The sequence below is a fragment of the Elephas maximus genome, chromosome 25 (genome assembly GCF_024166365.1).
Source record: "Elephas maximus indicus isolate mEleMax1 chromosome 25, mEleMax1 primary haplotype, whole genome shotgun sequence".
Taxonomy (NCBI): Eukaryota; Metazoa; Chordata; class Mammalia; order Proboscidea; family Elephantidae; genus Elephas; species Elephas maximus.
In genome coordinates, this window is record NC_064843.1 from 24,250,125 (window position 1) to 24,266,774 (window position 16,650).

Consider the following 16,650-nt stretch of genomic DNA (forward strand, 5'->3'; position numbering starts at 1 on the left):
GGTACAGAATAGTTATTACATTCTTTTGCATGTATGATTCATTTATTTTTTTTTAAGTACCTTCAAAAAACAACTATGAAAGACATTTTGGGGACAAACGCAGAAACTTGACTATAAAGTGGCTATAAAACATGTCAGAATTATTGTAAATTTTCTTAGATGTGATAATAGTTTTGAGGTTATGTGGAAGAATATCTCTATTCTTAAAATTTGCAGGCTAAGGTATTGAGGGGTAAGTGACATGATGTCTGTGATTTACTTTTTAAATTTTTTAGCAATAAATAAATATATATATATACACATATATGTGTATATAAATAACAGGAGCCCTGGTGGCGTGGTGGTTAAGTGTTCGGCTGCTAACCAAAAGGTCAGCAGTTGGAATCCACCAGCCACTCCCTGGATACACTCTGGGGCAGTTCTACTCTGTCCTATAGGGTCGCTATGAGTTGGAAGTGACTCAACAACAATGGGTTGGGTGTGTGTGTGTATATATATATATATACATATATGCATAACTGAAGATTTTTACCAACTTCTGCAGTCTGAAATTGATCAAACATGCAATCGAGATGCATTTATTACTGGTGATTGGAATGTGAAAGTTGGAAACAAAGGATCGGTAGTTGGAAAACATGGCCTTGGTAATAGAGACAATGCTGGAAATCGCATGATAGAATTTTGCAAGACCAATGACTTCTTCATTGCAAATACCTTTTATGAACAACATAAACAAGCAACTATATACGTGGACCTTACCAGATGTAATATACAGGAGTCAAATCGACTACATCTGTAGAAAAAGACAATGGAGAAGCTTAATATCATCAGTCAGAACAAGGCCAGGGGCCAACTGAGGAACAGTCCATCAATTGCTCATATGCAAGTTCAAAATGAAGCTGAAGAAAATTAAAACAAGTCCACGGGAGGCAAAGCACAACCGTGAATATATCCCCCCCTGAATTTAGAGACCATCTCAAGAATAGATTTGACACATGGAACACTAATGACCAAAGACCAGACAAGCTTTGAGATAACATCAAGGACATCACACATGAAGAAAGCAAAAGGTCGTTAAAAAGACAGGAAAGAAAGAAAAGACCAAACTGGATATCAGAAGAGACTCTGAAACTTGCTCTTGAATGCTGGGTAGCTAAAGTGAGCAGAAGAAAGGATCACATAAAAGGGCTGAACGGAAAATTTCAAAGGGGGGCTTGAGAAGACAAAGTACTAAAATGAAATGTGTAAAGACCTGGAGTTAGACGACCAAAAGGGAAGAACACACTTGGCATTCCTCAAGCTGGAAGAACTGAAGAGAAAGTTAAAGCCTTGAGTTGCAATACTTAAGGATTCTATGGGCAAAACATTGAACAATGCAGGAAACATCAAAACAAGATGGAAGGCATAACATAGTTCATAAAGAAAATGTTCTACATCCTACCTTGGAGAGTAGCATCTGGGGTCTTAAAAGCTTGCAAGCAGCCATCTAAGACACATCTATTCAGGGCAAAGGAGAATGAAGAAAACCAAAGACACAAGGAAAATATTAGTCCAAAGGACCAACGGACCACATGAACCACAGCCTCCACCAGCCTGAGACCAGAAGAGCTAGATGGTGCCTGGCTACCATCACCTACTGCTCTAACAGAGAGCACAATAGAGAGTCCGGGACAGAGCAGGAGAAAAATGTAAAACAAAATTCAAATTCACAAAAAGAGACCAGATTTACTCATCAGACAGAGACTGGAGAAACCCCTAAGACTTTGGCTTCCGGACACCCTAACTCAGAACTGAAGCCACTCCTGAAGTCCACCTTTCAACCAAAGAGTAAACAGGCCTAGGAAACAAACAATAACACATGTGGGGAACATGCTTCTTAGTTCAATCAAGTATAGGCAACCAAATGGGCAACACCTGCCCAAAAGCAAAGATTAGAAGGCAGGAAAGAACAGGAAAACTGGACAAATGGACACGGGGAACCCGGGGTGGAAAGGAAAAGGGGGAGAGTGCAGACACACTGCAGGGATTGCAACCAATGTCACAAAACAATTTGCGTACAAATTTTTTTAATGAAAAACTAATTTGTGCTGTAAACTTTCACCTAAGAGGCAGTTCTATTCTGTCATATAGGGTCACTGTGAGTCTGAATCTACGCAAACAACAACAACAACAAAAAGATGGGAGAAATACACAGAGTCACTGTTCCAAAAAGAATTGGTTGATGTTCAACCATTTCAGGAGGTAGCATATGATCAAGAATCAGTGGTACCGATTGAAGGAAGAAGTCCAAACTGCACCGAAGGCATTGGTGAAAAACAAGGCCCAGGTATTGACAAAATACCAACTGAGATGTTTCAACAAACAAAGGCAACATTGGAGGTGCTCACTCATCTATGCCAAGAAATTTGGAAGACAGCTACCTGGCCAAACTGCTGGAAGAGATCCATATTTGTGACCATTCCAAAGAAAGATGAGCCAATAGAATGCGGAAACTACTGAACAATATCATTAATACCACATGCAAGTAAAATTTTGCTGACGATCATTCAACAATGGTTATAGCAGTACTTTGACAGGGAACTGCCAGAAATGCAAGCCAGATTCAGAAGAGGATGTGGAACCAAGGATATCATTGCTGATATCAGATAGATCTTGGTTGAAAGCAGAGAATACTAGAAAGATGTTTACCTGTGTTTTATTGGCTATGCAAAGGCATTCAACTTTGTTGATCATAATAAATTATAGATAACACTGCGAGGAACGGGAATTCCAGAGCAGTTAGTTGTGCTCACATGGAACCTGTACACAGACCAAGAGGGAACCATTCGCACAGAACAAGGGGATACTGCGTGGTTTAAAGCCAGGAAAGGTGTGCATCAGGATTGTATCCTTTCACCATACTTATTCAATCTGTATGCTGAGCAAATAACCCGAGAAGATGGACTATATGAAGAATGCTTCAGGATTGGAGGAAGACTCATTAACAACCTACATTATGGACATAATACAACCTTGCTTGCTGAACACAAAGAGGATGTGAAGCACTTACTGATGAAGATCAAACACTACAGCCTTCAGTATGGATTGCACCTCAACATAAAGAAAACAAAAATCCTCACAACTGGACCAATAAGCAATATCATGATAAATGGAGAAAATGCAGAAGTTGTTAAAGACTGTATTGTATTTGGATCCACAATCAACACCCATTGAAGCAGCAGTCAAGAAATCAAACAACATATTGCATTGGGCAAATGTGCTATAAAAGATCTCTTTAAATAAAGTGTTGAAAAGCAAAGATGTCACTTTGAGGACTAAGGTGCACCTGAATCGAGCCATGGTGTTTTCAATCACCTCATACACATGCAAAAGTTGGACAATGAGTAAGGAAGACTAAAGAAGAACTGATGCCTTTGAATTATGGTGTTGGCGGAGAATACTGAATATACCATTGACTGCTAGAAGAACAAATAAATCTGTCTTGGATGAAGTATAGCTGGAACGCTCCTTAGAAACACAGATGGCAAGACTTCATCTCATATTTTTTGGACATATTATCAGAAGGGACCAGTCCCTGGAGAAGGACATCATGCTTCTTAAAGTAGAGAGTCAGGAAAAATGAGAAAGACCCTCAAAGAGATGGACTGACAGTGTCTGCAACAATGGGCTCAAACAGCAATGATTGTGGGAATGGCACAGGACCAGTCAGTGAGTGTTTCATTCTATTGTACATAGGGTCTCTATGAGTCAGAACACACTCAACAACACCTAACGACAACAACATATAGAGATATAGATACAGATCCCAACATGTTAACAATTGTTAAACCATCCAGTTGTGGGTCACGTATCGTTGTTCTGTTTTCTCAACTTTTTAGTATGTTTCAAACATTAATAATAAAAAGCTAGGGGAGGAAATAGCCAGCATACTCCAACATTCTCCCATTTGTCCATCAGTCCCCAGACTTTAGCCCTATTGCACACATGGTCTAGGTTCAAGGAGACAACTGGTTAGATTGCATTCAATGGCTCACTCCCAGTAAGGAATTTGATCTCTTCCTGGGATGGAGCGATCCTCCCTACACCTCTTCCAATCTCAATTCAGCCCTTTCCACACTTTAGGTGCTGTCTCTGACCATGCCCCATTCCCAAATTTTGGTAACTTAGGATTCTTGGCAGCAAATTTCAGAAACCCAACTTAGACAAGCTTAGACAGAAAAGTGAATTTATTGGGTGATAACCAAACCATGAGAAAGGTACAGGTGGGGCTGACAATAAAGGGAAATAAAGGACTGGATAGCCTCAAAAATATTCTCTGTCCATCTCTCATCTCTGCTTCTAAGCATCTTAGATTCATCTTCTCAGACATTCTTTCTCACCAGGGCTGGAACCATGGTTCTGAGTTCCTGGGCTTGTACGTGCCAACTTCACCAAAAGAAATGACTTCTCTCTCTTTAGTGCCAGTTAAAATAAAGGACTTCAAAGGGCCTAGGCCACAGTCTGGAGTTGGGGGTAGTTGGGCTTTCAGGAGGAGTAGGCCCCACAGGGTTGAAAGGAGGGAGGAGAGGTCCCCCAAAGGAAAGTGGGGGCACTCTTCCCAGAAGGAGGGAGAGAGACTAGACAGACAGCATCATAGATGTCCACTACATGGGTGATGTCTGTTTTCTTCCTTTCTCATTTCTGCACTTCCCCAATTTGCTTCAATGAACAAAAGCTTCTTTTGTAATCAGAAAAATACATAAATAAATATTACATTTTAAAACATGATAAGGTGGTCCTCAAGAGTAGGATTTCTCAACCTAGGCACTACTGACATTTTGGGCGAGATAATTCTTTGTTGTGGGGCTGCCTGTGCACTGCGAAGTGTTTAGCAGCATCCCTGGTGTCTACCAACTAGATGACAGTCGCCCCCCTACACACAAAGTCGTGGAGGTGCACCCACCCCCAGCACCAGCAGCCTTCCAAAAGAAATTCTAAAACCCAGAAATCTAGAGAATACCTTCAAAATCCTGGGGGGAAAGAGGTCCAAAATGAGAAACGGAGATGCTGGTTTTCTTTCAGGATTGCTCAGTGGCCAGGAGAACAATTCCTAGGAAGGAAGTACCATTATTAAGTCCGTTTTATGAATGAGAAAACTGAAGCTGAGACAGGTGGAGCTGCTTGCAGAGTCATGCAGTTGGTGGGAGGTCCCAAGTCTGCTTTGTACCATATCACATTGCTTTGGGGTGGCCACGACATGGGCCGGTCAAGGAGACACGGAAGATGGAAACTAGAGCTTAAAGGCTTCAATGCATGGTCATGAGGCCCAGGACATTTTGAGGACTGTCATTCAGATTCTTCCCTGGGGTCAAAAGAGAACTCAGGATGAGCCCAGGGCCATGCAGGAAGGCATGATGGTGCTGGCCTGGGGTGAGGCACACATGAAGAGGGCTGAGCAGAGAACATCCTGGATTTGAAGTAAGAAGTCTGGCCCTGCCACTGCTGGGCTGTGTGACCTTTTTTCCTTTTTCTGAGTGATCGCTTTCCTTTTCCTGTATTGCTGTTCCATCTTCCAAAAACAATTTGGTCCCAGTAGCTCCTAACAATCAAGCAGCTCTTCTCTTTACGTGAAGAAAGAAGGTCAGGTCTTGGGACAATCAGAGTGATGTCCCAGTTTCTGTTCCCCTCCCTGGAAAGGGATAGACATTTCCTGAGATAGCTGGGAAAGTGCAGTCCTTGCCATCTGTGAACCTTCAGCCCCACCCACTGGCACGCCCAGCAGTGACCATATAAAGCCAGGCTCAGCCTCAGCTCTCAGTCAAGCACCTTCCAGCAACATGAGGCCCACCAGCTTCTTGGTCCTTACAGTGTTTCTCGTTTTTGTGACTCTGGTGGCTGGGAAAAGAACCCAAAAGGGTGAGTGGATGGAGTGAATTTGGGTGGGGCTGGGCCAGAACAAGGCGCTAAGGGGCCTTCTAGAGCTCTAGGCATGGCTGGACCCCCCACCTCACCGCTCTGGCCTCCTCCATCAGATAAAGTGAAAGCAGGAATTTGCCCAGTGGACAACAGAATTTGCTTCCAAGCTGATCTGCCCCGGTGTGAGAGAGACAAGCACTGTGCAGGGAATAAGAAGTGTTGCTTTATGGACTGTGGCTTTAGGTGTGTGGTCCCTATGAAGACACAGAAAAAAGGTGAGTAGGCCCTGCCCCCTAGGTTTGGTGCTGCTTGCTTCCACTGCCCCTGTCGGTTCCATGAAAGTGCCAGAGGAATCAGTCCTTTTAGTGGGGTGTGGGCAGGGATGGTTAATAGCTGGCAGGGCCCTCAGAGATCAACTAGTCTGAACATTCCTAGTGTAGGAACAAGGAAACCAAGGCATAAAGAATCGTCAAGCTATACCAGAGCCAGAAAGGGAGCCCAGGTCTTCGAGCACACGGCTCAGGGATCGTCCCCCTCCACCAAGTTTCCTCCTCTGGGAGTTGCTCTCACCTGGCACCTGCCTCTGAGGGTCCTGGGGCTTGGAATGTGGGAGAAGCTGAGATGGGCAACCCCGGTGCTGAAGTCCCTTTCCCCAAAGAAAGGGAAGAGTCTCCCAAGAGTCTCCCAAGAGTCCAGAACCCAGAGGCTAGCTTTCCTTCTGGGTCCCTGGTGCCCCCTCCCATCCCAGGCCATGGTTTGGGGTCATCACAATGAGTGGCATCTGGTTCCAGGGGAAAATGTGATAGTTGAAATAGGGAACAGGGTCTGAATATGGGCTTCCCTTCTTTTGGAAAATCCAGTCAGACGTTACAGCCTAGTCCAAGGCTCAGTCAAAGGAAGACTCAAAGGCAGAAGTCAAGTTCAACATCTAAACCAAGGTCAAGTCAAAAGAAAAGCCAAAGGCAAACATCAAGTTCCAGCAAAGGTCAATAAGCGTGGCACCTGCCCCACTATTCTGATCTATTGCACCGTGTTGAATCCCCCTAAACTCTGTCATAGCGACGCTGAGTGCCCAGGAGCCAAGAAGTGCTGTACAGGCCACTGTGGGATGACGTGTTTGGAGCCCCAGTGAGGTGAGGACTGGGTGGAGGAGACAATCCTGGTTGGTGGGGAGAAAGGAAATGGGGAGGGGATGGAGAAGCTGAAGCCTCAGAGGCCAGTTCTTCAGAGGTAGAGGGAATAGGGAGGGATAACAGTAGCCCTGAGTGGGCCACATAAGGAAGGGCCCTTGTCTATTGCAGAAAATCTTACGTCTCTGAGAAGAAAGCAACAAGAGTGCTCTGAACAGTGTTGCCCCATGTAGGTAACTCCCTCCTCTCTCCCCAGGTGAGGCCTGTCTGTAGGGCACCTCTGTGAAGTAGCTGGGCTGCAGGCTCCAGTCTGGTCCCAAGTCACCACACCCCCCATTGTTCCTGCCATCAGGTTGCCCAAGTATATCATGCACTGACCAATAAAGGGTCCTGTCTGCTGCACATGTTTCTGGTTCCTGTTACTTCTGGTCTCCTGAAAGCTCTGGGGAAAGTTGAGAGATCCCCTCTCCAGGGGAGAGAAAAGAAAGGCCCCTGTGAATGAAGTGGAACAGGAGTGGGAAGAGGAGGCCTGTTCCCAGGGTGTTTTAGTAGAAACCCAGTATCACACCTGACGGCCGAAGTCACCACACTGGATCTTGGAAATCTGGAAATCCCTTCCCCACACCTGCAGGCCTACCTACGTTCACCCCAACTATTCCGCCACATCTGATGAAAGACCTTCAACTCTGAGAGTTCTGCCACTTTCACCAGTCAAATCCTGAAGCCCAACCTGCACTGCCCTCGTCCCCTTTATCTAAGGACTCCTAGAGCCTAATTATATTCCAGAAAGATCAGAAAAGTTCTAAGGCAACAGTTACTGGGTGGTCCTTGCTCTTTAGGCATTTCCCCTGCAGAAGCCTGAGGTTCCTCCATTAGCACTCCAAACCTCGGTTAAAAAAAAGATCACATTAATGAAAGATCACATTAATGAAAAGATCAATAAAATCAACAAACTCTTAGCTGGACTAACAAAGAAAAAGAGAGAGAAGATGCAAATATCTAAAATCAGAAAGAAAAGTGGGGACATTACAACTGACCCTGTAGAAATAAAAGGGATCATAAGGAAATACTATGAACCATTGTAAGTAAAAATAAATAAATAAATAGATAACTTTGACGAAATGGACAAATCTCAAGAAATAAACTACAGAAATTGACTCAAGAAGAAACAGAAAATCTCAACATAGCCATAACAAGTGAAGAGATTGAATCAGTAATCAACAAAACTCAACAAAAATAGTCCTGGACTAAAAGGCTTCACTGGGAAATTTGACCAAACATTTATAGAAGTAGTGACACCGATTCTTCTTAAACTGTTCCAAAAAATAAAGTAGGGAACACTTCCAAATTGACTCTATGAGCATTACCCTGATGGCAAAGCCAAACAAAGACAGCACAAGAAAAGAAAATTGCAGGTCAATGTCCCTTATAAATACAGATACAAAAATCCTCAACAAAATACTAGCAGACCAAATCCAACAGTATATTAAAAGGATTATACACCATGATCAAGTAGGATTCTGTATTCCAGAAATGCAAAGATGTTTCGACATTAGACAATGAATCAACGTAATATACAACATGTAGGGTCGCTATGAGCAGGAATTGACCTGATGGTGATGAGTTTTTGGTTTGTTTTAATATATCACATTAATAGAACAAAGAAAAAGAACTATCATCATCTCAACTGACAGAAAAAGCATTTGACCAAGCCCAACAGTCTGTCATAATAAAAACACTCACCTAAGAAGAGAAAGGAGATCCCTCAATATGATAAAGGGCGCTTATGAAAAGCCCACAATTTAACATCATACTCAATGGAAAAGACCGATAGCTTTTCCCTTAAGACTAGGATGCCCACTCTCACCACTGATATTTAATATTGTCCTGGAAGTCCTAGCCAGGGAAATTAGGCAAGAAAAATATACTGAAGTATCCAAATCAGGGAGAAGTAAAGCTATTTTTATTCACAGATGACCAAAAAAAATATAGAAAATCCCAAAGAAGTCACAAGAAACTTTTAGAGCTAATAAATAAATTTACCAAAGTTACAGGGTACAAGGTCAACACACAAATATCAGTTGAGTTTCTATATGCCAGCAATGAATAACCTGAAAGGGAAGTTAAGAAAACAATTCCATTTACAATAGAATAAAATATTTAGGAATAAATTTAACCCGGGAGGTGAAAGACTTGTGCACTGAAAACTATAAAACATAGCTGAAATTAAGAAGATCTAAATAAATGAAAAGACATTCTGTGTTCATAGATCGAAAGACTTAATATTGTAAAGATGACAATACTACCCAAAGCAATCTATAGATTCCACACAATTCCTATTAAAAATCCAACAGCCTTCTTTCCAGAAATGGAAAAGCCAATCCTCCAATTCGTATGGAACTGCAAGAGGCCCCAAATAGCCAAAGCAAAAAGAACAAAGTAGGAGGACTCACACTTTTCAATTTCAAGGCATAAAGCTATAGCAACCAAAACAGCCCGGTACTGGTATAAAGACAAACACACAGAACAATGAAACAGAATTGAGAGTCCAGAAATAAACCCATATACTTATGGCCAATTGATTTTCAGTAAGGTTGCTAAATCCATTCAACAGGGAAAGAATAGTCTCTTCAATAAATGATGCTCAGACAACTGAATTTCCACACGCAAAAGAGCAAAGTTGGACCCATACCTCAAACCATACGTGAAAATTAACTCAAATAACCAACTGTAAGAACTAAAACCATAAAATTCTTAAAACAGGAGCAAAGCTTTGGGACAGATTTCAACAACTGATTCTTAGATATGACACCAAAAACATGAGTAACAAAAGACTAAATAAATTGGACTTCAAAATTAAAACCTTGTGCATCAAAAGACTTTACCAACAAAGTGAAGAGACAACCCACAAAAATGGGAGAAAATGTTTGGTAAACATATATTTGATAAGGGTTTAATATCAAGAGTATATAAAGAATGACTACAAATAAGCAAGACAAACAACACAAGAAATGGGCAAAGGACGTGAATAGGCATCTCACCAACAAAGATATACAAATGGCCAACAAGCACATAAAAAGATGTTCAATGTCAGTCATTAGGTAAATGCGAATCAAAACCAAAATTAGATACTACTTCACCTCCACTAGGACAGCTATTATCAGAAAAATGAAAAATAATAAGTATTGGCAAGGATGTAGGGAAACTGGAAACCTTATCCGCTGCTGGTGAGATTGAAAAATGATGTAGTTGCTGAAGAAAACTGTGGCAGTTTCTCAAAAGAGTAAACAAAGAATTACCATGTTGTTGTTGTTAGGTGCCGTAGAGTTGGTTCCAACTCACAGAGACCCTGTGTAGAACTGAATGAAACACTGCCCCGTCCTGCGCCATCCTCACAATCATTGCTATGTTTCAGCCTGTTGTTGCAATCACTGTGTCAATCCATCTTGTCAAAAGTCTCCCTCTTTTTCGCTGACCCTCTACCTTACTATGCTCGATGTCCTTCTCCAGGGACTGGTCCCTTCTTTTTTTTTTTTAATTTTTATTGTGCTTTAAAGTGAAAGTTTACAAATCAAGTCAGTTTCTCATACAAAAATTTATATTAAAAAATCTATATACTCCTAGTTGCTCTCCCCTAATGAGACAGCACACTCCTCCTCTCCGCCCTCTATTTCCCTGTCCATTCAGCCAGCTTCTGTTTCCCTCTGCCTTCACATCTGCCTCCGGACAGGAGCTGCCCACATCGTCTCATGTGTCTACCTAATCCAAGAAGCTCACTCCTCACCAGTATCATTTTCTATCCCATAGCCCAGTCCAATCCTTGTTTGAAGAGTTGGCTTTGGGAATGGTGCCTGTCTTGGGCTAACAGAAGGTCTGGGGACCATGACCTCCGGGGTCCTTTTAGTCTCAGTCAGACCATTAAGTCTGATCTTTTTATGAGAATTTGAGGTCTGCATCCCACTGCTCTCCTGCTCCCTCAGGGATTCTCTGTTGTGTTTCCTGTCAGAGCGGTCATCAGTTGTACCTGGGCACCATCTAGTTCTTCTGGTCTCAGGCTGATGCAGACTCTGATCTATATGGCCCTTTCTGTCTCTTGGGCTCATAATTACTGTGTGTCCTTGGTGCTCTTTACTCTCCTTTGCTCCAGATGGGTTGAGACCAATTGTTGCACCTTAGGTGGCCGCTTGATAGCGTTTAAGACCCCAGACACCACTCTCCAAAGTGGGATGCAGAATGTTTTCTGAATAAATTTTATTATGCCAATTGACCTAGATGTCCCCTGAAACTGGGCTTCAAAGCATTTGGCTTATTCAGGAAACTTCTTTGCTTTTGGTTTAGTCCAGCTGTGCTGACTTCTCCTGTATTGTGTGTTGTCCTTCCCTTCACATAAAATAGTTCTTGTCTACTATCTAATTAGTGAATACCTCTCTCCCTCCCTTCCTCCCTCCCCACTCTCATGACCATCAAAGGATATTTTCTTCTCTGTTTAAACTATTTCTTGAGTTCTTATAATAGTGGTTTCATACAATATTTGTCCTCTGGCAACTGACTAAATTCACTCAGCATAATGCCTTCCAGATTCCTCCATGTTATGAAATGTTTTATGGATTCATTATTGTTCTTTGTTGATGCATAGTATTCCATTGCGTGAATATACCATAATTTATCCATTCATCTGCTGATGGGCACCTTGGTTGTGTCCATCTTTTTGCTATTGTAAACAGTGCTGCAATGAACACGAGTGTGCATGTATCTGTTCGTGTAAAGGCTCTTATTTCTCTAGGATATACTGCAAGGAGTGGGACTGCTGGATCGTATGGTAGTTCTATTTCTAGCTTTTTAAGGAAGCACCAAATCAATTTCCAAAGTGGCTGTACCATTTGACATTCCCACCAACAGTGTATAAGTGTTCCAATCTCTCCACAAACCTCTCCAGCATTTATTATTTTGTGTTTTTTGGATTAAGGCCAGCCTTGTTGGAGTGAGATAGAATCTCACTGTAGTTTTGATTTGCATTTCTCTAATGGCTAATGATCATGAACATTTCCTCATGTATCTGTTAGCTACCTGAATGTCTTCTTTAGTGAAATGCCTGTTCATATCCTCTGCCCATTTTTTAATTGGGTTGTCTTTTTGTGGTTGAGTTTTTGCAGTATCATGTAGATTTAGAGATCAGACACTGATCGGAAATGTAGCTAAAAACTTTTTCCCAATTTGTAGGTAATCTTTTTACTCTTTTGGTGAAGTCTTTGGAGGAGCATAGGTGATTTTTAGGAGCTCCCAGTTATCTAGTTTCTCTTCTGGTGTTTGTACATTGTTAGTAATGTTTTGTATACTGTTTATGCCATGTATTAGGGCTCCTAGCATTGGGACTGATCCCTTCTGATAACATGTCCAAAGTTGTGAGATGAAGTCTTGCTATCCTTGCTTCTAAGGAGCATTCTGGCTGAACTTCATCCGAGACACATTCATTAGTTCTTCTGGCAGCCCATGGTATATTCAATATTCTTCACCAACACCATAGTTCAAAGGCATCAATTCTTCTTCGGTTTTCCTTATTCATTGTCCAGCTCTCTCACGCATATAAGGTGACTGAAAATATCATGGCTTGATTCAGGTGCACCTTGATCCTCAAATCGACATCTTTGCTTTTCAACACTTTAAAGAGATCTTTTGCAGCAGATTTGCCCAATGCAATGCATCTTTTGATTACTTGACTGCTGCTTCCAGTGTTGGTTGTGGATCCAAGTAAAATGAAATCCTTGACAACTTCAATCTTTTCTCCATTTATCATGATGTTGCTTATTGGTCTAGTTGTGAGGATTTTTTTTTTCTTTATGCTTAGGTGTAATCCATACAGAAGGCTGTAGTCTTTGATCTGGATCCGTAAGTGCTTCAAGTCTTCTTTGAGTTCAGTAAGTAAGTTTTTTTCCTTTTTGCATTCAGCAAGCAAGGTTGTGCTATCTACATATTGTAGGTTGTAAATGAGGCTTCCTCCAATCCTGATGCCATGTTCTTCTTCATATAGTCCAGGTTCTCGGATTATTTGCTCAGTATACAGATTGAATAATCATGGTGAAAGGATACAACCCTGACACACACCTTTCCTGATTTTAAACCACTCAGTATCACCTTGTTCTGTTAGAATGACTGCCTCTTGGTCTATGTACAGGTTCCATGTGAGCACAATTAAGTGTTCTGAAATTCCCATTTTTCGCAATGTTATCTATAATTTATTATGATTTACAAAGTGCTGATCGTACGGTAGTTCTATTTCCAGCTTTTTGCATAGTCAATAAAACACAGGTAAACATCTTTCTGGTATTCTCTGCTTTCAGCCAAGATCCATCTGACATCAGCAATGATATCCCTGGTTCCACGTTCTCTTCTGAATCCAGCTTGAATTTCTGGCAGTTCCCTGTCAATGTACTGCTGCAACCGTTGTTGAATTATCTTCAGCAAAAATTTACTTGTGTGTCATATTAATGATATTGATCAATAGTTTCTGCATTCTGTTGGATCATCTTCTTTGGAATGGGCACAAACATGGATCTCTTCCACTCAGTTGGCCAGATAGCGAGCTGTCTTCCAAACTTCTGGGCATAGATGAGTGAGCACCTCCAGAGCTGCATCCATTTGTAGCAACATCTCAATTGGCATTAAGTCAATTCCTGGAGCCTTGTTTTTCATCAATGCCTTCAGTGCAGCTTGGACTTCTTCCTTTAATATCATAGGTTCTTGATCATATGCTACCTCCTGAAATGGCTGAATGTCGACCAATTCTTTTTGGTACAGTGACTCTGCGTATTCTTTCCATCTTCTTTTGATGCTTCCTGCATCATTCAATATTTTTCCCATAGAATCCTTCAATATTGCAACTTGAGGCTTGAATTTTTTCTTCAGTTCTTTCAGCTTGAGAAATGCCAAGCATGTTCTTCCCTTTTGATTTTCTAATTCCAGGTTTTTGTACATTTCATTATAGTACTGTACCTTGTCTTCTCAAGTCGCCCTCTGAAATCTTCTGCCCAGCTCTTTCACTTCACCATTTCTTGCTTTTGCTTTAGCTACTCTACATTCAAAAGCAAGTTTTAGGGTCTCAACTTACATCCATTTTGGTCTTTTCTTTCTTTCCTATCTTTTTAATGACCTCTTGCTTTCTTCATGTATGATGTCCTTGATGTCATTCCACAACTTGTCTGGTGTTTGGTCATTAGTGTTCAATGTGTCAAATCTATTCTTGAGATGGTCTCCAAATCCAGGTGGGATATACCCAAGGTTGTATTTTGTTTCTCGTGGACTTGTTTTAATTTTCTTCAGCTTCACCTTGAAGTTGCATATGAGCAATTGATGGTCTGTCCTGCAGGTGCCTTGTTCTGACTAATGATACTGAACTTTTCCATTGTCTCTTTCCACAGATGTAGTCAATTTGATTCCTGTGTATTTCATCCTGTGAGATAAACGTGAGTGGTTGCCATTTATGTTGTTGAAAAAAGGTATTTGTGATGAACAAGTCATTGGTCTTGCAAGATTTTATCATGCAATCTCTGGCATCATTTCTATCACCAAGGCCATGTTTTCTAACTACTGAGCCTTCTTCTTTGTTTCCAACTTTTTCATTCCAATCACCAGTAATTATAGATGCATCTTAATTGCATTTTTTTTTTTTTTAATCAACTTCAGACTCCGGAAGTTGGTGAAAATCTTCAATTTCTTCATCTTTGGCGCTAATGGTTGGTGTGTAAATTTGAATAATAGTCATATCAACTAGTCTTCCTTGTAGGTGCATGGATACTATCGTATCGTTGACAGTGCATTGTACTTCAGGATAGATCTTGAAATGTTCTTTTTGATGATGAATGCGATGCCATTCCTCTTCAATTTCTCATTGCTGGTATAGCAGACCATATGACTGTCAGATTCAAAATGGCCAATACCAGTCCATTTCACTTCACCAATGCCTAGGATATCCATCTAAGCACTCCATTTTATTTTTTATGACTTTCAATATTCCTAGATTCATATTTTGTACATTCCACCTTCCAATTATTAATGGATGTTTGCATCTGTTTCTTCTCATTTTGAGTCATGTCATATCAGCAAATGAAGATCTCAAAAGCTTTACTCCACTCACGTCAAGGTCAACTCTATTTTGAGGAGGTAGCTCCTCCCCAGCCATATTCTGAGTGCATCCCAACCTGAGGGGCTCATAGATAGATACAACAGAATATTACGCAGACAAAAAGAAATGAAGTTCTGATACATGCTGCAACACAGTGAACCCTGACAAGATTATGCTGAGTGAAACAAGTCAGACACCAAAGGACACATATACTGTGATATATCTAGATATAGGAAATATCTAGAATAGGCACATGCATAGATGCCAAGGCTTATCAGTGGTTACCAAAGCCAGGTGGGAGGGGGCTATGAGGAGGTATTGCCTCAGGGGTACTTTATTTCTGTTAAGGATGATTAAAAAAAAATTAGAAATGGATAGTGGTGACGGCTGCACAATATTCATGTAACTGAACTGTAGGCTTAAGAGTGGCTGGATTGGTGAATGTTCTGTTATACATATTTCACCACGATCAAAAATTTAAGTTAAAAAAGAACAACCATGGATTGGTTTTTTAGAATTTAGCAAAATGATTACTAGGTTCATGTGGAAGAATAAAATGCTTGTGACATGGAAACTAAAAATGTAGATTAGTGAGGGGTAACTGGCACAATACTTCAGTTACTAAGTGTATTGTGAAGCTACAATAACTACAGCAGTACTGGCACAAGAATCAACAGTCAAAAGAAAAGACTGAAAACCCAGGAACAGTCCCTTTTACATACAGGACTTGAGTTTTTTATAGAAGTTCTGATTTCTAATCAATGTAAAAAATTTGCGTTATTCACTAAATGATAATGGGACAACTGCTAAATAACTTTTCATAAAAGTTCTTTCTCTATCTCACACTCTATGCTAAATTAAATTTCAGCTGGATTAAAGAATTTTTTTTAATCACAAAAGAATTATGAATAAATATAGTGAATATTTATCTGGCATCAGAATCAAAAGGACTTTTTCAGCATAAAAACAAAGGGAGAAAATATAAATGAAAAGACTTTTGACTACCTCAAAATTTAAAACTTTGATACAAAGCAAAAATAAGGAAAAAACATTTCCAGTATCAGATTAAAATAAGCATTTATCAAGCTCATCTCATTCAATCTTATAAATACTCTCTCTTTTACGGAAGAGTAAACTTAGGCTTAAAAAAGTAACTTGTCCAAAGTCACTCAACTAGTAATTGGTGGCACTAGGATTCAAAACCAGGTATGCCCGACTCCAGTATATAAGTACTAACCACTCTACTATGCTGCCTCTCGTGTAAGACAAATTATGTTTGTAACATATAAACAGCTCTTATTTCAAGACCCAACTATTTTCTCCTTTGAACTGTTTGGTGATACTATGTGTTTTCACTAATGAAGACATGCTGATTAAGGGACCAATTGAGAATTTTTGTTGAGTTATGGATTTCGATACCCACTACCTGGGATCCCAATTGTCCCAGCAGACCCTGGACGATATAAATCCTACCACTATGAGTCAATGATAAAATTGGGGTTTTAT